The following is a 24331-nucleotide window of genomic DNA, read 5'->3' as shown; positions in this document are numbered from 1 at the left end:
TGACAGAAAAATTTCAAAAAGAAGTACTTTATGCACCACAATAGACAAGGACGAATCAAGTGGTGCAATGGCTCCATTTTCACAACGAGAGTGGGAAAGGGCTGAGAAAAGGGTTCCTAGTAGTACATCAACAGGCCCCGATGGCATTCCAATTAGGCTTATAAAGACATTAGGTCCGAAGTCTAAGCAGTCTTTGAGAGAGACAGTGAGCAAAATAATAATCGATGGTAAAGTTCCCTATGGATGGAAACTTAGCAGGATGAGCAAGATCTATAAAGGAAAGGGGGACAGAGCTGACGTAAACAACTACCGTCCTATAACAGTGACATCAGTGGTCTACAGGCTGGCGTTGCAGATTCTAAAGGAAAAACTGCAGGCATGGATAGAGGATGAGGCGTGCTGGGGGAACTGCAGAATGGGTTTCGGAAACACAGGAGGTTGGAAGACAATCTGTTTTCACTGACGCAGTGCATCGAAATAGCAGAAAAGAAACACAGGCCCCTGTGGCTAGCATTTTTGGATATCAAGGGAGCGTACGATAGCGTAGTTCAAGAGGAATGGTGGGTAATACTGGACACACTAGGCGTGGAACATGTAGTCACTAATCTTTTCAACGGTATCTATAAAGGTAACAAGGTAGTTATAAAGTGGGAAAACAGGTATCCAAGCCTGCAGAGGTAAAACGGGGGCTTAGGCAGGGGTGCCCCCTGTCACCCTTACTATTCATGATGTACCTACAAGGATTAGAGGCAAAAGTAGAGGGAAGTGGGCGGGGCTTCAACCTGTCTTTAGTCAAACTAGGAAAACTCATTGATCAGGCACTACCGGCATTAATGTACGCATGATATTGTGCTAATGGCCGACAACAAGGAAGATTTGCAGAGATTTATGGACATCTGCAGTGATGAGGGAGATAGGTTAGATTTTATATTCAGTAAGGAAAGATCAGCAGTCATGATTTTCAATGACAACGAAGGTAGTGAGCTTAGAATACAGGAGGTCATGCTAGAGATAACAGATAAATACAAATATCTGGGCGTATGGATAAGCAAAGAGACCGAGTACATGAGGGAACACGAAATATAAGTGACGAGTAAAGGTAACAGGTAACAGCGTTGGGCTAGGAAGATTTCAGCTACTTGTACATGAGGAATGTCGATACAAAATAGAAGAAGCGAACAAGAGTATTGACGGGTAAATACTTGGAGAAAAGCAAGGGGCCCAACCAAAAAAAAAAACTATCGCTTAAGAAGAATGTGAAGGAAACGGAGACCCACATGTGGAGAATTGGCACGACTAAGAAGTCCGCACTAAAGATTTATCAAACTTTTAAATAGGAAATTGCCAAAGAAAGGATCTATGATAATACTCGGGGTAGTTCTCTGCTGTTTGAAACCACGGCGGAAGTATTGCGAACCAAGACTTTTTATACAAAGCTTTTTATAGCACGACTTGGTCTGCCGTCCTTCTATCCAGCGTAGCCATCATCATATCCACGGAGTGATTGACATGATGAGGGGGGCGAAGCGTCCATCCATCCGATGCGTGTTGTAGTGTGATATGAGTCGACGGACGCATGGACGAACGAATGCGTGGACAGATGGACGGGTAGATGGACGCTTCACTCCACTAATCATTCACTCCGTGCATATGCTTTAGTTTGTTTATTTATTCCTCGCACGCCGCACAGCGTTTTGCTTGTCGTTGCAAGTCCAGCCGATTCTGTCTCATATATAGGGAAGACTAGTTTTGGCGAGCACGGCTGGACGGCCGGTGTGCCAGCCCAAGAAGCAAAGAACGCTTTTAAGAAGCAATAAAACCACGTCGTGGCGCAGCTGTGATCACACTAGGGCGTCTGCAAGCATTCTCGAAACAGCCTTACAATGAGAAGCGCTAGTTCAATGAGAGCAAGAAGAATCCATTCAATCGAACGTAAAAAATAATCTATGGACGTAGAGCGCTGTGGTCGTTTGACCTCGCTTGTGGATCGGGGTGCCATTTGTCTTTCTACTTCACCGGTGCCCCCCCCCCCCTCCTTCTATACAGCCCGCGAACTTCCAAGTATAGCTTCGAGCACATGCAGATCTCTTGCAGGGGCATTGCAATTTTAACTGCTCTAATATGGGCGGTGCCAATCTACAGCAAAATCAAAACCCTATTTGAAAATAAAACGCCCCAGAATTGTCTTTGCCTCTCGTATTCGTTCACCCGACGTTTACGAACACAAGCTACTTAGAAGCGCGAAACCATTTTTTCACGCCACATAGAAGATTCGCCAACAGTACGGCAGCCCTTTTCACCGGAAGAAAGAGCGCCGCGGTGCGGAAACAGGAGTGGGCCATGCCTACCTCTGGAAACACGCGCTCTCCGTGCGATTGGGACGGCTGGATCAGAGAAATCCGCCGGGCGCTCGCAATCTCGGAGGATATGGTTTAACGTAGCTTCATAGAGTGGTAGCCCTCCTGCTCGTCACAGGTTGAGCCTACTTGGTGCTTTAATCATGGTGCTTTAACCATAGTGCTACTTCGTGCTTTAACAAAAAGTGAAACATATTGCCGCTTACTCGCATCCCGATGCGAGTAAGCGGCAATATGTTTCACTTTTTGTTTCACCAACGCCTGCCTACACTTTATGTGAAAAATGCTTTTATGTGGAAAGTTTTTATTGCGCCAAAGCCTAAAATGTTTCCCCAATACCTGCCTACACTTTTGACACATAATAAAAGAACTACATCCATGATACTAAACATCGCCATACATTTTCTCGCTTGCAACGGCGTTACGCATATATAATATTAGGAAAGCAGTAAAATTTTAGCTGTCGTTGCAAAATGTGAACTGATTACAGTGAATTTACAGAGTAACAGACGGGCTATGTATACTATACAACTGACACTCTTTAATATGTTTAAGATAACCCCTTTCGCACAGAGTTCTTGACTAGGAGGTACAGGCGTTCTTTCAGATCGGCTCCCTGGCTCGGCGTCCTGGAGCTCGCATAAAAGAAGCAAAGTGAGTGCGGAAGCACGCGGTTGAAACAAGAAAGCCTTTCAGACAGCAATAATTATTATGTTCCGCAAAACTGGGATGATAAAACTAAATCGTCACCGATATAAATGTTCTGACATCATTACTTATAATCGGGTTCCTCATAAAACAATCAAGCGCATGTGGACTTATATAGGGACTTATACGAGCGCGGTTTTGATACTTCACTTTTTGTAGCACGCCAGTAGCCACTTATGATGTAGCGCCACTCAAAGCGCTGCTTGAGTGAAAAGCTAGGCGGATCCGTGCAAATTCTGATTGTACATGTCTTTTTTTTTTCGGCAGGCTCTTGTAACAGTGAATGTCCCGACGCAATTTCTGCGTGACTGCATGTTTACTCGTGCACTATTGCGCTTAGCAGGTGTGCATACACTGATAAAGGCTCTGAAATGCATTAAACGCGCTAAAAACAAGCAAATACATGCTTTCACGGGCTACTCGCACGCGCTCCCAATGCAGACGCTTCTGAGATCTTCAGTACCATGCGACTCCAGTGCTACCGCTGCTGTCACCCGCCGGAGAATCAGCCGAGGTACGGCGCGGCCGCCTCGTTCACTCCACTGCCCCCTTCTAGTACATTGTAGCATGAAGGAAGGAAAAAAAAACTTAGGAGAGGCCTGACCCTGACGTCACTCGTTGTGAAGCCGGAAGTCAGCCACATTGACTGGGTAAATTCTCTTCTCTTTTTTATATCCGAATGTAAAGCAGAAGGCGCGACTCTCTCTCCGGCTCGGAAATCACGTGGGCTGCGCAGCGCCCGTCGTGACGATCCAAAACTATTGAAACGGGGTTCAACACTCTGGGCCAGCGCGACACCTTCGGTGAAATCATTTCGCCCGAGTATTAACAGCGAGTAACAGCTCGCCGACAACAAAGCAAGTACAAGAGAACGCGCGCTAGATACACTGACAACAGCGAGTGTTTTGACGTCATTAATTCAGCAACTGTACAGACAACACGATCGGCCGTGCGCCTTCTACGGTTGCATTCTGCCACGCAGCAGACGCAGCGCCCGGCCACTGGTCACGTGTTCCGCGTGAAACTCACTGGAGCCAGCATTCTGCGACCATGATTACTTTTAGCACGTTGCAAGTGACACTTGAACGCGGTTACTCTAACGTTGAGATTACGAACAGAAAAGGGGTTTTATTACGCACATGCAAGTTGTTACTGTACACATACCGAACACAAAACTACGTATGTGCACATAATCTTCATTGCGTCTTGCTGGGCACAACAGTTTCGTCCGTTGCCACAAGCAGGAGCACTGCCCAACCGTCACTGATCTGCAAGGCGTTCGTCGTCGTTCCGCTTCGTCATAGCGCCCAACGCAATTTCGCTGAACACTTCCAATGCTTCATCCGCGTCATCCGCCGCACGACACATTGGTATGCGCTCGTTCCACGCACTGTTCAGGCCCCTTGGTGGACAAAAGATTTTGTAAACGTTGCTGGAGTATAATAACTGCCAGGAGAACACTGCGTAACGATAACACGGCGCTGAGCACAGATATTGTCCGTCACGGCTCAGCAAGTAACCTGCGGAGGCACACAAGCCGCCGCCAGCCACGGCCGCTCACTAGTAGACCAGCTACACCACCCACTGTAGTTGTACACTGCACAACACGTAACCATACCAACGCCGGCATGGTGTCATTTCCTCCCATGGAAGACGCCTCACGTAGCTAGAGTGTACTAGAAGTGTACACTGTAACGTACCGCGCCGGCTGGGCATGCCCTCTTCCCAAGCCCTCTCCTGTCTTTCCTTCCTCCGTGCCAAGCAAAAAGATCGCGCAAGGCGCCACCTCCGGGCATGGCCTCCGAGATTGCGGGCGTGCGGCGTGGTTCTTTCAGGCCGTCCCAATCAACGCGCTCTCCGGCAAAACCAGCGAGTTTCGTCTCACGTGCCCGGCTACCACTAGGGAGGCGTTTATTATCGTTCTGGGCTGTCATGGCATGGTGGAAAATGAGGCTGTCCAGGTGCACATCGGCTGGTCGAGCTTCGAAGCGCGTCAGGCGGCCAGCAAACTGACGTTCCTCTGCCGGCTGATGTACATGGCTCGCGAGAGGTGGTCTCGACGAGTCTCTGACTACCTCATGGCGACGTGTATGCGCATTAAGTGGATATACGGTGAGTATACCAACTTGAAAAAAAAGTATGGCTTTTTCTAGGCACCACTTGTGGTCGAAAACAAACGTGAGCGTACTAAGAAAATTTGTCAACAAGTCAAGGAGGCCGAGGAGGGCAAGTGGAGGCAGGCACAGGCGAACAAGTCTACTCTACTCGTTTACCGTCAGCACAAAGATACCGTTTCTCCAGTCCCACTGTATGATAATGGCTAGGGAAGTGTGCTTTTGTTTGAGGTGAGAGCAGTGGCCCTGCGTACTCTCGTCCGTAAACAAGCATACGACAGCGCACTCATGAGTGTGGTGCGTCGTGCGTGTAATGGGGCTGATAAGACCATTGCACACATTGTGACTGTATGCACACGACTGGGCCCTCCTAATGTGGACACAGACCTCACCGCTGCGCTGGGGTTTGTTGGTGCAGATGGCGTGGTGGACTACACCGCAGTGAGGCGCAGCAAGGCACGCCTAGAACAATGGAGGTGAATAACCCTCTAGGGACTTCGAGAAGGGGTTCTTCGCCCACCAACCTGCCTGTGTTTTTTGTTGTTTTTTCCTACTTTTTGTACCTTTAGTGTACTATTTGTTTATTTATCATTGCCTAGGGTGCCACGGGGTTCCCGCCCGCTACGTAGAGGTGTGCGCCGAGGTGGTTTCGACCGGCGGCGTCGTCGGCGCACGCCGGGCAATATGATCGGCGGCGGCGCACGGCCACTTTTCGTCGTCGGCGGCGGTGCTTGACGTACTTCATTCACATCCGTAAGAAGGCACCACTCTATTGTATACGTGATCATGCACGTGAAGTGTGTATTTCCAGTGTGCACACAGCTAACACCAGAGTCCTTCAATGCAAGTTTGTGCATTGTTCCAAACCTCGACGCTCTCGCTCAGGAAGTACTTGCAGCTTGTCTTTGAGAACGGTGAATAGACTGCTGTCAAAACCAAAGTCAGCCTTGAGGCTCCTCAGGTACGTGTAGAGGGTGCGAGGGTTAGGCAAGGGAAGGTACTCATTCTCGTGAAGGAATGTATTGACCGCTGTCCACTTAATCTTCAGTAGCAGGCAGTCATAAATCCATGCTTTTTTGTACCTAAAGAGAGTGCAGGCTCGTTGTGCATTCAGGTAAACCGAGGCTGGTGAGTGAACAGTGCAAGTGCATAACCACAGCAAGCAGAGAAAAGAAGATGCACGACATGCATCACACCATCTTTCCTCATACCGCAATACACAACCACCGTGTTTAAAAATGCCTCGTCATTTTTAATATTAACATGCACCCCTACTCCAGTACGAGAGCAACAGACAGCTTGCATTGTGCGATCATGCAAAGCGGGCAATTTAGGATTACTCTGACATGCAATGCTAGCGTGCACTGCTCTTAAAAAATATGCACAAGACAGTGGCACGAGAAAGATGTGCGATTATATTCATAGCTTCGTGGCAGTTATGTGCGACTGAAGATTACCTGGCAGCTTTCGGAGATTTCGCGTTTGCCTTCATGATGCACTGATCGTAAATAAGCTTCTCACGGGTAGATAGCTTGTCCAGGTTTTGCAAGAGTCTTGCATTTTTGTTGGCCAGGACTCTCATCTTCACAAGCTGCTTCTGACACCGTTAGAGTCGTTGCCGCGTACTCGAAAGCTGCGCCTTTAGCACCTGCACTTTCAAGAAACGAACACACTGCCTGTTCCGTTTGGCAGGCCTGATCTGCGTGTCCGCTATCCTTGGCTGCTGCATCTGTAATACAATTCAATAACACCGTTCAGAAGCACCTCAATGCCACCAGCCGCTAACACAGGGTCATGCGACTGAGGGAACAAAGTAACGCCGCGACTAAACCGGCTCAAGAGCTTACCGTCACTGGCTTCTGCCGAGTTGGTGTTGACATTTTGGCATTCCACTGCTGCGCATTCCGGTGACAATTCGCGCCGCCTCTTCGCTGGTTGCCTCTGAGTCGCAGGCCGTGAACGCGGTTTCTGCTTTGTCAGGTACGCCGGGAGCCCGTCAAAAATTCTTGGAACGGCGTTCGTGCGAAGCCTCGGTCTCTCTCGCTGAAGCGACACGACCACCCCGTTCACGATGTGCTCGTCGGTTCTCACAACGTCGCTAGCATCAAAATGCTTTTCGCACACCCGAACGTTCTTACTTTCGAAGCTGAAACCGCCAGCTCCCAACCGCGGTACAGCTCGCTTCCATTTCTCTCGGAGTTCGGCACTACTTGGGAAACAGAAGAGCGACGCCTTTCCTTTGTTGCTTCGGTATCCGGAGCTGCAACCCGTCACACAGCACGTCTTAGGCATTGTTCATTCGAATTTTCATGCCGTCCACCTTGAGCACGATGCACTTGCACATGAAGTTCGCGTTTCGCTGATGCAGAAACCGCGAGCTGCCACCACACAACGCCTTCGGGATGCCGCCGCGGCCAGTGCGCCCCGCCGGGCGCAGCGGGGCGATGGCCCCCCTAGGACGGCTTGCGCCGCGTAGCGGCCGCTCTTGGCACCATACCAAGCTCTCCCATAGAGTGACGGAGAAGTTTCGTGACCAGAACGGTATTAAGGGACTGTGCTAACACGCAGCGAGCGCACACCATACAATGTATACACACTTAGTCCGGTAACAAGAAAAGCTTGTCCTTCCGTATGAATGAAACAACTTCTAAAAACGCGACACGATGCCTAAAACAGTTGAAAACGAAAGTTCCAGTGTGTTCTCAGTTGACACAATGAGTAAGAATCAATTCGGAGCGTATAGCTGAGAGCTCCGCATAAAAATGCCATCAACAGTGAAGCGAACATGCGTGAAAAGTGCCACCAGGTACATCTGGCGGTGTAGCGATTCGCGTCGAGTATACACTATAAAGCTGGGCATCGCACATCTTTAAAAAAAAAACACGCGAAAAAAGCAGCACTCGTGGATTGACTCGCTGCCGCCAGAAAACACCATTTCCAAGGCCACTGCGGTGGTTCGCCAGAAATCGAGAAGTGTTTATCTGCTTCTCCCTTAAGAGGTTGTGCGGGTGTTTGCAATGCGGCAACTTCACGAATATGACGTCAAGACCTCTTCGTCATGGCACCCCGGCAGAAATACAGTGGCTAGAATGGGAAAGTGGCATGAACGCGCCGTCTATGCACAACGCCTTGGAAGGAAACCACCAGGTGACGGTGGCGCACGTTTGCACGTGCGCCACCGCCACTGGCAAAATGATCATGAATATGTGTGAAAAAACTTGATTTGATCATTTGCCACAGTACCAAGAAGTGTGAAGGGCAAATAACATGGGAGGTAGGAAGGCTACAGTCGACAATAGATTACGCACTGATGTCACATAGGATGTATGATAAGCTCAGGGGAATGCACATAGATGAAGGTGGGTCCAGAAGTTTGTGTAGTGATCACCAACGTATCAAGCTAAGTTTTGGAAGGGCAGTGAAAGTTGGAAGGAGACAAGATGAGCAATTACAGGAAACTTTTTATTCAGAAAGGCAAATTGCAATAGCCACAAAACAAATTGAGAAACTAATCACTGCGGATAATAAAACAGTGTGGACATACACGAATCTAATTAGACTGTTTGAGATAGAGCTTGCTAAGGCACATGACAACTCACCCCAGAGAAGAAGGCACAAACCCAAAAGTTGGTGGGATGAGGAAGTAAGAGAGTCCTAGCAAAACGTCAAGAAGCCTCTAGGGAACACAGACATGCTAAGCAGCGGAGTGAACTGACAGATGATATTGAAAGGAAATGGGAAATCTTTCTAAGCTGTAGAAGGGATGCATTCCTTCTGATCAATGAAAAGATTAGAAGAAAGGGAGCTCAGTGGCTGGCAGAAGTACATAAAAAAGATATAAAGGCAGCTGCGAAATTTTGGAACCATCTAAACTCTCTAAGAATTAAATGAGACGAGCCTAGAGCAGAGGTTTATAACTACAGCTCAAGGTGCTAGGCTAGAAGGGGACGAAGCTATTGAATATATAAGCACAATGTTGACAGAAAAATTTCAACAAAGAAGTGCTTCATGTACCACAATAGACAAGGATGAATCAAGTAGTGCAATGGCTCCATTTTCACAACGAGAGTGGGAAAGGGCTGAGAAAAGGGTTTCCTGTAGTACATCAACAGGCCCAGATGGCATTCCAATTACGCTAATAAAGACATTATGTCTGAAGTCTAAGCAGGCCTTGTGAGAGGCAGTGAACAAAATAATATTCGATGGAGAAGTTCCCGATGGATGCAAACTTAGCAGGATGAGCATGATCTATAAAGAAAAGGGGGACAAAGATGACATAAACAACTACTGTCCTATAAAAGTGACATCAGTGGTCTACAGGCTGGCGATGCAGATTATAAAGGAAAGACTGCAGGCATGGATAGAGGATGAGGGGGTGCTGGGGAACAACAGAATGGGTTTCAGAAACACATGAGGTTGGAAGACAATCTGTTCCCACTGACGCAGTGCATCGAAATAGCAGAAAAGGAACACAGGCCCCTGTAGCTGGCATTTTTGGATATCATGGGAGTGTACGTTAGCGTGGTTCAAGAGGAATTGTGGGGAATACTGGACACAGTAGGCGTGGAAGATGTAGTCACTAATCTTTTAAAGGATATCTTAGGTAACAAGGTAATTATAAAGTGGGAAAAACAGGTATTCAAGCCTTCAGGGGTAAAACGGGGGCTTAGGCAGGGGTGTCCCCTGTCACCCTTATTATTCATGATGTACCTACAAGGATTAGAGGCCAAATTATAGGGAAGTGGACTGGGCTTTTTCTTATTGTAACTTTTTCATCCATGTAACAAAAAACTTCGCAAACACTTGTTTTGTCCCATAGCCTAACTGGCTAGTAGAGGGACCAATTGTTTGACATACCCACATACTTGCGCAAGCGGTTACACAGCGACAAAGGTCATCAAACTGGATACAATGTTTAAAATAGAAAAAAAGCAAAAAACACATGATTGAACTATACAAAGAAACATAGTGCAGAACATAGCTACTTATAGCACAGAATAATAATAGCACTAGAATGATACTACTACTACTACTACTACTACTACTACTACTACTACTACTACTACTACTACTAATAATAATAATAATAATAATAATAATAATAATAATAATAACAAACATAAATGACTATACAGACGTATTACTTGAAAAGTTCGCATGAAGTGCATGCTTCATGGCCTATGGAAAATTTTCTAGCCTCTTTCACATCAGTCGGTATCGCATTCCATATGAGAGCGCCGTGAAATTCTCTGAGCCTTCGACCGTAGGCATTTCTGGCTACCGGTAAATTAAAACAGTGATTCGCTGCAGCTCTTGTACAGCGCGCGGGTAACGTAAAGGTGCTTAATGGGAATGGGTCATCACGTTTTATTATTATTCCATGCACTATATAAGCAACATTAGACACGTGGACAGAGTCCAGTGGAAGTACACGCATCATTTAAAACAGTGGTTTTGCAGAATCCGTCCTGTTTGAGTATGTGATAATCCGGACTGCCCTCTTTTGCAGGCGGCTAATACATTTCAAATGAGTTTTATATGTACTGCCCCACGATGCTATACAGTAGCTCAAGTGACTGTGCACGAATGCAAAATATAGGATGCGCAAAATTGATGCGCCAAAACATTCACGGGCTTTTAGTAGCGTGTGACACCCATATGCTAGCTTGGAGCATGTCTTTTCTATATGCAATTTCCAGTTCATGTCCGAGTCAAACATGACCCCTAAGTACTTAAACAAGGCTACTGGCTGTAGCAGTGCCGTATTTAAAACCAAGTTGAAACCTGCAAAGTCGAGTATACTTTTTTCCTAGAGTGAAAGACCATGCATTTAGTTTTCTCTGTATTGATATTTAGGTGGTTTCGTTTAAACCATAATTGTACTCTCTGTAACTCTTCCTTAATTTTATCTTCGATGTCTCTTAAGCTGTCACCAACAAAGATTAGTGCCGTATCGTCTGTGTACATTAAAGCTTCTGAATATAGTAAGATGGAGGGAAAATCGTTAACGTACAGGGAAAAGAGAGTTGGTCCAATAACTGAGCCTTGTTGTACCCCAGAGACTATTGATTGAGTAGAGGACTCGACACCATTCATCACTACTCGTTGCTGGCGGTCGGATAGGTATGATTGAGAAGCTGGTGAATTTTGCCTCGAAAACCATAGTCATGAAGCTTACTTACCATGATGTTGTGGTTGACGGAATCGAAAGCTTTTTTTATGTCTAAAAAAACTACGACGGCTATCTTATTGTTGTTCAAGGCTTTGTTAACTTGTTAGGTTGATACCAAAACTGCAGTAGATGTATATCTGTGTGCTCGAAAACCGTGCTGGTTTGAGCAAATTATATTATGTTTGAATGCAAATGATGTTATCTGCACTGATAGAATTTTTTCAAAAAATGTATTAAATACACTTAACACAGATATTGGTCTGTAATTTGATGCACTTGATCGGTCTCCATTTTTGTATACAGGGACGACTTTGCCCAACTTAAGCTCATTTGGGTATATACCACAGTCCTGGCAGTGTTGAAACATGTGCAGGAAATGGTCTGCCAGAATCTCTATGTTATTTTTTATTAATTTAACTGTAATAGCATCGAGCCCAGCCGCTTTATTGTCGTCTAGTTTTTTTTACTATTGACATAATATGGGACATTTCTATCTCAAATATGGCAAAACTATCAGAAACTGGTCTAATGGGACGCTGTGGTCTGTAGTGTCAGGAAACGGAGCAGCCAAAGCACGCCCGACGTCTGCAAAATACTTGTTAAAGCGGTCCACTGTGTCTTGAGTTATACCGTCAGGCAGTGCACGTTTATCTGAGCCAAGGTCAACTGCGGGTTTTGCTATTTCCCAAGTTCTCTTGGTGTTGCCTCCAGCCTCTTCGATTAGCTTAGCATAGTATTCTTTTTTTCGTTTCCTCATTAGGGTGACTGACTTATTCCTATAGCATTTGAACTGATTTAAGTAGTAGGCATTCGTTCTCTGCTGCTTTCACTTGTGATACCAATGGTCTTTTTGTTTCAGTATTTCTAGACTACTAGGTGTCATCCAAGGGCAGAGTGGCTTAACGTACTTGCTACTAGTTGTGGTGGTGCTTAGTGACATAGCATTTCAACCTTTCGACACAGGCTTCAACCTCTCTTTCGTCAAACAAGGAAAACTCATTGAACAGGCACTACCAGCATTGATGTACACAGATGATATAGTGCTAATGGCCGACAACAAGGAAGATTTGCAGAGATTGGTGGACATCTGCGGAATTAAGAGAGATAGGTTGATTTCAGATTCAGTAAGGAAAAATCAGCAGTCATAATTTTTAATGACAATGAAGGTAGTGAGCTTAGAATACAGGAGGTCACGCTACAGATAACAGATAAATACAAATATCTGGGCATATGGATAAGCGATGGGGCCGAGTACCTAAGGGAACACGAAACAAACGTGACGACTTAAGGTGACAGGAATGCAGCGGTAATAAAAAACAGGGCACTGTGGAACTACAATAGGTATGACGTTGTGAGAGGAATATGGAAAGGGGTGATTGTTCCTGCTCTGACGTTCGGCAATGCAGTCTTGTGCATGAGATCAGAAGTTCAGGCAAGATTAGAAATTAAGCAACATGAAATAGGTAGGCTTGCTTTAGGAGCTCACGGGAATACACCAAATCAGGGAGTACAAGGTGATAGGGGATGGACATCATTTGAGGGCAGGGAAGATAGCAGCAAGATAAAATTTGAGAAGCGAATGAGAGAAATGGGTGAAATGGGGGAAGATCGTTGGGATAGGAAGGTTTTCAGCTACTTGTACATGAAGAATGTCCATACGAAATCGAGGAAGCGAACCAGAAAATTGTCGGGTAAATACTTAGGAAACAGCAAGGGGCCAAACCAAAAAGGTACTATCGGTTAAGAAAAAGTTGAAGGAAACGGAGACCGATATGTGGCGAATAGGCATGATTAAGAAGTACGCACTAGAGATCTATCGAACTTTTAAGCAGGAAATTGTCAAGGAAAGGATATATGATAATACTCGATCGGGATAGATCTTTACTGTTGGAGGCCAGGATGGGAGTTTTGCGAACCAAGACATATCGGGCCAAAAACGAAGGGGTAGGTAGACACGGCATGCAGTGCATGTGGAGAGGATGAGGAAGCTGCCGAACACTTGATAATGTTCTGTAAAGGGCTTCACCCTATAGTTCAGGATGATGGTGCAGAGTTTTTCAAAGCACTGTGGTTTAGGGACAGGGAGGGCAAAATAGACTTTAAGCAGGTAGGATCAACTATAAGGAGGTTATCTGATTGGTGAGTAAAGTCAAGGCATGAGTGAAAATTAAACCCTTCACTGCAAAGTACCAGCCCCCAACTACCGAAGTACCAGCCCCCGATTTAATGGGTACAGCCATATCGATCCATCCATTCATACAACGTAACCTAAGGCGGCGATGCGCTGTACAGAGATGGGAACCAACCACGCACGCTGGCAATATGAAACGTTTAAAATATTTTTTGTTGCTGGTGCATGGCCTCTAATGGCGACCAAGAAAATATGTTAATTAGCTTCAGGAATAACCGGATGCCTACGCGGGTGCGCGACTGAACTGAAATATTAGCTGGGTGCCGAAAGTGAGCGCGTAACGGCAATGAAACATTATATTGATAGGAAGAGGTAGAATAATGGAACGATGAAATAGGTTGTGAGCCTTTGCTTGCAAAACCTTCAACGGTGAACCGTCATTTCATAGCACTAACTTGTAAATAAAGCCCCATCATTTGTAACATCAAATCAGAGACGAGTATTGCGAGGGTTATCTGGATGAAAACCTTTTATTTTGTGCACACAGGTCATACAAGACATGTACAAGTAATTCTTAATAACTGGTCGCGTGTCTTTATTTATCCCCAAGAAAGAAAAAGTTTTGTACTTTACAAGCACTCCACAGAACCTAGCCGCAAGCCTAGGTGACGCGCCTGAGCTTCAGGTACTTCCTCTTTTCACGGGAAGATGCTCGTGTCCGCGTGGAGTGCATCTGAGTAGAAACGCAAATGGGTGTGCAGAAAAAAACTTGGTCGCCTGATTGGTGAGGCTCGGACCATGTTGTGCGCAGCCCAGCCTGACATTTTTTTTTTCCAAGCAGAAAAGAACCTTAAATTTTCCAAGCTGCCCCTGTGAAGCTCGTTGTTGTAGGTAAAACACTTTGAAAATGTTATTTCGAAGGCGTCTACAAATGCGAAGAGCTTCTCTGAAAGGCCTCCCCATAGGCGTCCACACGAGGGGTGGGGGGGAGGCAAAGGGGGCGGGTGCTCCCCCCCTATAGTGACCTGGGAGGGGGCCGATAAATCTGCTCTATGCATTGACTAGGCAGCGGGGCACTCTTTTGGTCATCTAGAAGGGAGGCGTAAAATCTGCCTCATACATTGATTTACTAGGGAGGCGGCACCCTGCGATGAACTTTCGCCATTCCCCCTCCCTTTCCTGAACGGCAAGCACGCATGGGCCTGCCCCTTTCAATGCGAACAATTTTGCCGTTCACAGTGTGCTCGAAATGCCGGGAGATGTACCTCTCGTCGAAGTGCAGCTCGCACACAGCCTAGTTTTCTTGAAGCAGCTTGTCAGCGCGCGGCACCGCTCTCCGCCACTGCGCAAAGAGAGCTTCGTCCTCTGGAACGCCGAACACCACATCCTTCTTTTTGACTTGTAGCCTGTAGTCTGTAGTGCGCCCTAGGATGAAACTGACTTGTAGCCTGTAGTGCGCCCTGGGATGAAGAAATGACTTTGTTTTCGCGCCACGAGAGTGCATACAGAAGCATTGGTGTCAGAGCGCCACCATAGAGAAATAAAAAAAAAAAGGTTAAGAGTGGACACTCCCGTAGACCCCAGCGGCCCAAACACCCTAGCACACCTGGTAGTTGGTGAGAGCAAGTGGCGTGCGCTTCCTGTTTCGGTTTCACTGGCGCAAATTTTGAATTACTTTGCGTAACCGACGTTTGGCTATGACGAAAGTTCATGATTTCAGACCACTTTTCATCGCCCAAATGAATAGTTTTTGTAGGTCGTTTTGATTTAGCGATTCTCTGTTTTGTTTTGTTCAGTGGTTCGTGCGAATTGGTCATGACATAATATTTATTTCGATTCAGTTATAATAAAAAGAGATGCAGGTAATGATAATTCACTACGGTTTTATTCATCGCGCTTGTGTTTTTCTTTTGGAACAAGTGATCAATGTATATATTAGTCAAAGAGACAGAGTATCTGCAATGTTTTATTCAAAGGCAAGGTAGAGTCTGAGAATATAAAAAGCACAATATGACAAAGGTAGACAACAAATGCATCTCGCTTTACAAATAAATTGTAACAAATATTGTAACAAATACAGAGAGAACACAGACAACGCACACATCGCTAGAGTTGGCAGAAGCCGAGAAGCTGGTGAAGTATGACACACCGGGCCAGTGGGTAAGTAAGGATCTATGGCAAAAACACAGCGCACAATGCTGATGAAGAAGGAAGAAGTAACACATACACAGCAATGAATTCGCGAATCACGCCTGGGGTTAACCAAAATAATGCATAGAAAAAAAGAGCGCACAGAAACCACACGACACAATATAGCAGAAAGGCAAAGGTGCAGTGTGCTGGCTGTGCTTAAGGACAGCTAGCCCAAAATGAAAAAAAGCAGACTTGATGCCTGCTTGTCCTCGGAAAGATAGGGCTTTGCAGCTTGCTCACTACGTGAAAGGCAAACTTTATGCTACAATACTGGCAGGTCTTGTGGCTCTTCTTATGTGTCGCTTCATTAAAAACTTAAGATCCCAAGTGATTTGTGACTGGGTGTTGCTGTGACACTTGCGAGCTAAAATAGATTGTAGTCATCACTTATCCAGAATTGTGGACCTTAATTGTTGCTACAAGAGCGGTATTACAGGGCTAATAAATAGCAGAAGGAAACCACTTTGGCTCATTATTTTTCACAAAGGCTCTACATCGTACGTTATCACTCACAAGCTATATAAAAATAAAATGGCAGCGTCCGCAGCCCCATCAAACGCGACAAGTTTGGGTATGCTTTTGAAAATTTTGATGGGCGAGATGAGGAGGTTGATGAGAAGCTAAGCTAAAATACGAAAAGCGTGATAACATGAACCGTTCCCACTTCATACTGTGTTCCTTACCCGCTTGAAGACATTTCAATAAGCGGTTTGTTATCAATATATTACTTGAGCTCGAGAGATAAAGCATACACAGTGACCAAGCGACCCACAGTAAAGTGTACAGTTCGCCCGCATTCGCTACAAAAATACAGACAGGATACCCAACATTCTTTTTAAGGTTATGCAAATCACTTCGAGTGAATACACAGTGTCCCTACTCCTCATAGTGGGTAACCAAAACAATGTATGCAACGAAGGAGTGGTTAGTCCAGTTGAACTTAATGTAAGCATATAAGACTATAATGAAGTCTGCTGTAACGAAGTAATAACATAACAAAGCTATTGCAGGATTCGGCTCAACTCGAATACTTTAGTGTAAACCCGCCGCTAATTGCTAACCTTTGAACTTGTCAAGCTGTATGCCTGAGATTGAAGACTGGAACCTAACCCTATCTAAGTTTCGGTTCACAAAACGCACATGCGAACATAAACGAACCCGGCAAAACATTTTCAGAAACTTCGCGCGACACCCAGCAGAGCAGAAATGAAAATCGCCAACACTTGCCAGATGGCGATACAAAACATCGCACACTTTCAAATGATGTGCAGTGGCTTCAATCATGGCAAGAAAGTGAGATTCAAGTTGTTGTACGTATGCAAAAGCTGCTTCTGGTGGCACAGTGATATTCTCAAAAAATTTGCTGGGGACGTGGTATGCTTTGAGCATTGTGAAATACTGGTGGGTACCTTTAAGCGTCTCACTGTCGTTTTTCAGTAAGTGTGGGCAACTGCAACCGTCACATGCATTCCGAAGGAAGTGTTTGATGAGAAAACCAGCGACATAATATGCAGCGGAGTCATCAATAATATGGGAGTGAATGTTGGTTGCAAGTTCAGAGACATCGTATAGAGCGGGAAAGTCGTCAGGCTGTGGCTGCGCACACTCCTCATTATCCACAAGAGACGCACTGGTGAAGGAGAATGGCGAGAGTTGCTCCTGGAGGAGGTCACATTCATCATCCTCGACATTTCCGTATTCTGACAGCTTGAAGAGTTTTCTTATGCATATGTGCTTCAGGCCACAAATAAATTGTGCTACATTGGGGTTGGTGTTGCAACCCTGTTTATGCCTAATGTGGCCAAATATGTTCTCCAGAGGATCCTGTTGAAGCCTGCGTGTTAACAGGTATTGAAAATTGTAATTTTTGGAGAGGTCGTCCAATAGTTGACAAATAGCCTGAATTGTAATTTGCCAATCTACGATGGTTTGTGGTTGACGTCTGCCAACAAACTGCCATGATGCATTCCAGGGAAGCTGGCCTCGGAGGAAGTCAATCAGCTCTGAATCATTTTTCATGATTGCATGCCACAGCTTTTGCGATGTTCTTTTTTTTACTCGAGCTGTTCAAGGCATCGAAAATCCTCTCCATACGATCACAAAATTGAGCTGTAGTGATGACTGAGGCAGGCAGCACCTTCGCATACACCATTGCCGTGATAGCAATCGAAACTGATGCACTGAGGACCTGAGTTGCTCTGCTGGCCTTCATATTAGAAAAAAGTTTCTGATGAACGTGCCGTTCAGTCAACTTTAGAGCCAATCGCAACCGCAACTCATGTGAGAATTGGTAAAGGCTTACAATGTGTGACCAGTTAACGATGTCATCCCCAATGAATAACTTGTGTGCTTGGACATTATTGCGCGTTGTTTTAATTAAATGCGGAACATCAAAAATGTAATACACCCGCTCACCATTAACTTCAAAAAATGTCTTTGCTACAGTCACTCTTAGTTGGTTAGCGAGACTTACATTTGAACTGCCGTGGTCACAAATGACTGCTTTCACTGCAATATTAATGCTCCTAAGCTCCAAAATGAGTGACACCAGCTAGTTATGCATAACAGATGATGGTGTTGATGTGTGCCCTATAGTAAAAGCAACCGGTTGAACCCACTTTCTCGAAACACCAACAAGAAAAAAAACCAGTGCTCGATCAGCAATGGTCGAAGTGCGATGAGTGCCATCATCTGTAAAACCCGGGACGTCTCTTGCAGCATCATAGTACAATTTCTTTTTGAGTGCTATTTCGTCGAAAATAAAGTTCACACTCGGTCCCGTTCATTCCAAGCTTGAGTATTTGTTGCAATGGAAGAAAGGATTCCTGGAATTATGCCTGGAGTCATCTTTACATTAGCTAGCCACCTCCTTATTGAATGCCGGGAGGGCAAAGAAAAATATGGAGCCAGAAATCGGTATGCTCGCGGACCTCGGAAGTTTAAGTGAAGAGCGAATTTCTTGAACCACACGGGAAACCGCTTGCCCTTGCGTTTGGGCCTCAGGCGAACATGTGCAGAAAGAAGTTTGAAAACCTCCTCGGTGACGTGCGGTCGCATAACTCCAAGGGCCTTTGAAGTCGATAACGGTGCTTGGTGAGGCTGTCTCTGCAGTCTTTTGATAGTTTTCCGCTGTGCTGCTACTTTGGCTTGCAGATGTTCATTGGTTTGCTTGTACTTCATTGATGGAGACATTGTCGCTGGCACACAGGAAAGCACTGCAATAAACAAAAAAATGGATCTAAAAGCGAAGAACAACTAATCCCATACGAGCACTTTCCTCGCTCTTTTAGACCCAAGGTGCACAACTTTCTGTGGTGCAATATTTTCGATTCCACTACCTAAAAGCAAACCATTCACAATGTTGATAATGCACAAAAAATGAAAATCACTGAGAGCACACCCTTACATTTTGTAAGTGCACACGTAGTGTCCTTTTGAGGATAGTTTCCTCAGAATGTCCTAAACATAAAATAGCACATTAAAAACAGCTGCAATAAAAGCATAGTCACCATTTTCTCTAGGGCACTCAGGCGTGGAGCTGTTGGCGGAGACGTCTTCTGGAGGGTCTTGTGAAGCTTGTTCAGTGCCTCGGACAGTGCTGTCGGAACAATCTTGCGAGCGGCCTGCGGAAGTCTCTATATCAATCCACTCTGGTGTTGAAGTGAACATACAACTTACCGGTCACACAAGTTCCTTTTGTGACAACTGAACGACTGGTTAATGTTTTCTCCGGCAAGACGAAGTCAGCAGAAATCCTTTCACCAGCTACAAGGGAGCTGCCACCTGCAGAGGTTTGGTCAACAGTCAATTTGGGTTAAAAAAAAAAGAAATCGCGACACTGAACGCACCCTGCTCATCGGGGCACCTCAATGTGTGGGAGCCGCTTTTTGAAGCCTTTACCGCAGGTCCTGAAGAAATGAAATTACGACATTGTGTCAGTAAGAGGCTTAAAATAACACAAACTGAAGCTCATCCGCACCTTGCAGTGCAGATTCTGCAGTCATGTCACAGTCACTATTTGAAGCGACACTCAGAGAACCTGCATATATGTGCAGTTGGTACAAGTTACAAAGCTTGTAGCATGGGGAAACTTAAACAGCTCTTTCAAACGCATAAATTGGTCGAACGTGGAAGAAAAGAGAAGGCACCAACTATGAAACAAGTAATTTGTGATTTTTGGAATTATCAACAGTGCCAGCTTTCACTGATGAAAGGTATATGTACATGTGCACTCAGGCTTGAAGATAACGTGAAATAGCCCTTTAAAGTCTTTCAAAACAAGTTGCGCAGGTCAAGAGCATCAAAAAACGACAGAAATGTAAAGCTGCTGTTAGGAAGGTAATAGCCCACAATTCACAAAATTTAAGACTTTCCAAGTGTTACTTCTATAGTGAGGTTTCTCCATCGGCTACAAAGATCTTCGCGGTTAACTGTCGCCACTGATTCAATACAAGTGGCTGCTATTGCACATATTTGAGTTTTAGTCAATCATTTACATGGTGCAGCTGGTTCCACACTGGGAACAGCCATTCTTGTAAGCCTTGTGTGCCCAGGGTCCATGAAACTTTGAGCAGTAAAATGGTCGCTACAAAACTTGTACGTTGCGTACAATAGGCTGGCCGGCTTACTCAGGAGATCATCACGTCCAGCATACTGCATCCATGCTTTCATCCTGCATTGGCAATGAACTATCAGGTGAAAGGGGAAGCGCTTGAATAGTGATTTTTTATTGTTACCCTCACTGAGCAAGTACGAACAGTAAGCCTAAAGACATGCAAACCATACAAAAGCTTTAACACACCTGCCGTCCCGTGGTATGCAGAAGAAACTCGTCCCAGGCTTCGTGTGGGTTCTGCCATTGTTGAAGCACCACGGTACACAGCAGTAGCTGCCGTAGCTTGGACCGCCGGACGGCATGGCATCAGCGCGGTCTGAAAATGTTAGTAAGTGGATGCTTCACTGTCAAATTACGAAAAAGATATGTGCACGTCATAAGTGTACCAGCAAACCCCTTTGAATGATTAGCTAATCGATGCACAATACAAAACCAGTGATACATCTCTGACCCATAAAACTCTTACTTGCAAAGATAGACGTCAAGACCACGTACAAAGACCTTCTGAAGTTTTCAGGCCGCTATCCCTTGTAATGCAATGGTATCGTGGCCTGGGAACTTTAGAAGACCTTCGTGCGTACGCAGTATCAGCAGTACATTGGGGAAGTAAAATCGTAGTTGAAATTTGTGCGGTAAAATTATATTGGAAACGTCAAAAAATTTTGTGGGCAGCTTGCACTAGTGGCACAAGGCTAGCGAAGAAACGAAGATGATGGCCACTTGGCTAGTCCAGATTTGCCTCCGGCACACCAAGAATCATTCGTGTTCCGAGCCTTCGGGAAACGCGTCGTAAAGCATGCGAGGCCCAGCGAACGCTTCTCAATATTTTGCACCGAGCCCTATGCCCAGCCACCGAGCCTATGACCTAGCTGCCCAGCTATGCTCAGCGCACATACGCTCGCGTCCGTGGCAGACGCAGTACGCGTCGCCTCGGCTTGACGCCGTGCCGCCTTTGCTATACTGCATACGTTGCACAATGTTCCCGTCTAGCCGCCGCATAGAGCGGCAAACTTTCTTTTTAGCGAACCTCCCCGTCCTTACAAGCTTCAGAAAAAGGTTACAACTGCGTGAGTGAGACGCCACGTAAGAAACAAACTCGCACACACAAAGCGCAACGTGTGTGTGTGCATCTTTTTATGTTTGTTGCATGGTGTCTTATTCGCGCAGGTGTAACCGTTTTCTGAAAAAATGACATAACAAGCCCTACAACATGTCATTCAACAAGCTTCGCTTGAAAACGTGCCTCACCTGTTATCTCACGCACAAAAACGCCGACGCAGCCGACGTTGACGAAATTGACGAAAGTGTTTAAGACAGTACGGCTGAAGAAAAATAATCGCGTAAGGTGTGTTGAATAAATTGTTTTTATGTATAAAGAACATACCAGATTTGCGCGTATAATTATTATTTTGTAAAAACAATTCTGTTGCAGTGATTATAACTGTTTTTTTTTTTTGGCAGAGACTGCTGCGCCGCGCGGCGAACGAGCCACCCCCACACAAAAACGGCTGCTGCGCCTCACGGAAGTGACGTCATGCATTTTTCGGTTAGGCGCTTCGTTTAAATAGTTGGGGGTGTCTAGCGGTACGTCTAGACATAACAATAAAAGTCGTTAAAATTACGTCCAAACGAAAAAAGCGAACGAAAATGCTATTTAGGTTTAGTGTGACAACAATACAAAACCGGCTTGTTTGCCATCTCAAACTAATCGGCAGCTGTGGCGTAGTTGGTTAAAGCAACACATAAACTGGTGAGGTTGGTGGTTCAAGTCCTATTGCAGTTATGGATACTTTCTCTTTTTTGTTCACGCATGTATTGTTTTAACAATTGCGCCTCCTCATCAGCCCGACTTGCTGCTGGTGGTGGTCCCGTCCACAGGCCCTTTAATATTGGATCTTCGATGACTCTTGCAGGATTGACTATATTTATTATGATAAAATGTGTTGCGAATTAATGCTCTTAATCGGCGAGACGCAAAAAAGACACAAAAACTCGAATGCAGCTGGCTGCATTGATTTCATCAGCACAGGTGTCAGGAATGTTGATTTCCACGGTTTATCAAAAGTTTTGATGACAGAAAGGTGCACTGCAACGTAGTCTCCGGCAACTTTTTTTATGTCGCTCAGTGTACCATCACCTGACGAGGTAACCGGCAGGCCGCTTTCTTTAAAAATACTGACTTGTCACCGTAATGTTCTCGGCGATCTGCACTTTATAAACAATACCCAAGGGCAAGTGCCGACGGCTTTAGCCCATCTAACTACTTGTCTGCTTTGCTCAATAGCACGCGCGGCCTGTGACAGCACGGGAGCATTCGCGTAGCAACGGATGAGAACGGCCGTACGTGTTCGCACTTGACAAAACAGGCGGCAATGCAGTAGCTCTGGCCTTCGGAGATCACAGGCTTCGTAAGAACATTACAATAAAGTTGTTTCCATCCATCGTATGAACACTTCGCCGACGCACTGAGGTTTCATGCATGTGCGTCCAGTCAGTCACACGTGAACCATGCGAAAGCATTTATTTCATCGTCGACCTTGTCCTTCGCGACAAGCAAAACTCGGCCGCAAGAACACTTTCACCTTTGACAACACCACGCTTGGCATTGCAATCTAGAAAATGTAGTACGTCCAACGACTGTAATCCGCACATCATACTGAGAAACTTTATGGCGCACACACTCAGATGAAGCTGCCGCGCGGTGGACGGCCGCGCTAGCTCCAACCACCAGGTTCAACTAAGTATCCAGCAATCACATGAAGCAGCGACGACACTCCAGTCCTCCTTGGGAGTGGCCTAGGCCATGGCCACGATTTCATCGGAGTTTTCACCACCTAACTAGAGGTGTGCGCCGAGGTGATTTCGACCGGCGGCGGCGTGGGGGTCGTCCAGAGTCGGCCGCGGCGGCGTTGTCGGCGCACGCCGGTTATTTCATCGGCGGCGGCGCGCGGCCAATTTTCGTCGGCGGCGGCGGCGCCGGCGGCGCAGAAACCGAAACTGAAAATTCAAAAGGCTCTTCTGCCACAGGTTACTGAATTAGTTGAAATTCAGGAATTTTAATCCAAATAGCATAAATGACACTACACAGATGTGTCGACATCCCGATGAATGCAAAGCGTTTTGTAAAATAGTTTTTATTTCGCTTTCATGAAAAAATAACGCGTATTTCAATCTATGTCCATGTTCCATGGTAAATTTGCAGCACTTTGCTTTTTTTAATTTAAGATGCATCAGTTTGTTGTTGTTGGCAACGTCATACTTCATGAAACCTTCTTTCATTGAACAATGAGCAAGCACTGACGCACGTCACTCATTTCGCTTTTTCCGGATGTGATCTTACTCTTACACTGTACGCTGCACAAAAGAAGAAGCACCTCTGCTTCGAGTTTTTTTCTTACGATTGCATGAAACCGCTTTTTTGAGTATCTGTCATGCTTTGAATGTAACTTTCCTTCAAACGAATCAAAATACCTACTTTTCACAATGTGAGAATCTTTTATGCAGTGGTATAGGATGTGGAAGGAAACAAATCTGCGCATTTATTCAACTAGTTCTCAGAGCAGTGTTCAATGAATGAAGTGTAGACATGGGCGTGGGCGAGGCGGGTGGTGCAAAAAGGACACTTGAACCCTTCATGCTCCACCATCACTTGCTACCCACTCTAGCGACACCAACATGACCCCCTCCCTCAGCCATGATGCAAGTTGAAAGAAGGGTTTGCATCCCCCCAAGACAAAAACCTGTCGATGGTCATATGTGCAGATCAGAGCAAATGCAATATTTGCTCAGATACACAGCCCATACTGGTCACGAGCTGGGCGTTCGTTGACCACGCCTGCAGAAAACGTTGACTCCCCGACCCCTTGGTGTTTGGTCAGGGGAGGGGAACACCCCTTGCAGGTGGGCCCCATTAAAATTTCTCATAAAGACGTCACAAATAAGAATGTTTGATAAGTATGTATAAAACATTCAACTGTTCAATGCTTTTTTGTAGCGTGTTCACGTGCTCAATACCCATCAGATGTGTGAGAAATCGAAATA

At 45.7% G+C, this 24331-nt stretch overlaps 1 long non-coding RNA gene and 1 pseudogene across 1 annotated transcript in view; one reads left to right on the top strand and one right to left on the bottom strand.

Moving 5' to 3' along the window:
* Positions 1 to 24331, top strand: part of LOC142804260 (uncharacterized) — a 376481-nt gene that overhangs the window by 314444 nt on the left and 37706 nt on the right. The window lies entirely within an intron of this gene.
* LOC142803555 (uncharacterized) lies at positions 4128 to 7654 on the bottom strand (annotated as a pseudogene).

Source organism: Rhipicephalus microplus, chromosome 3, assembly GCF_043290135.1.
Source record: "Rhipicephalus microplus isolate Deutch F79 chromosome 3, USDA_Rmic, whole genome shotgun sequence".
NCBI classification, from domain to species: Eukaryota; Metazoa; Arthropoda; class Arachnida; order Ixodida; family Ixodidae; genus Rhipicephalus; species Rhipicephalus microplus.
Note: the sequence above shows the minus strand (reverse complement) of the source record. Positions and strands in the feature narration are given on the sequence as shown.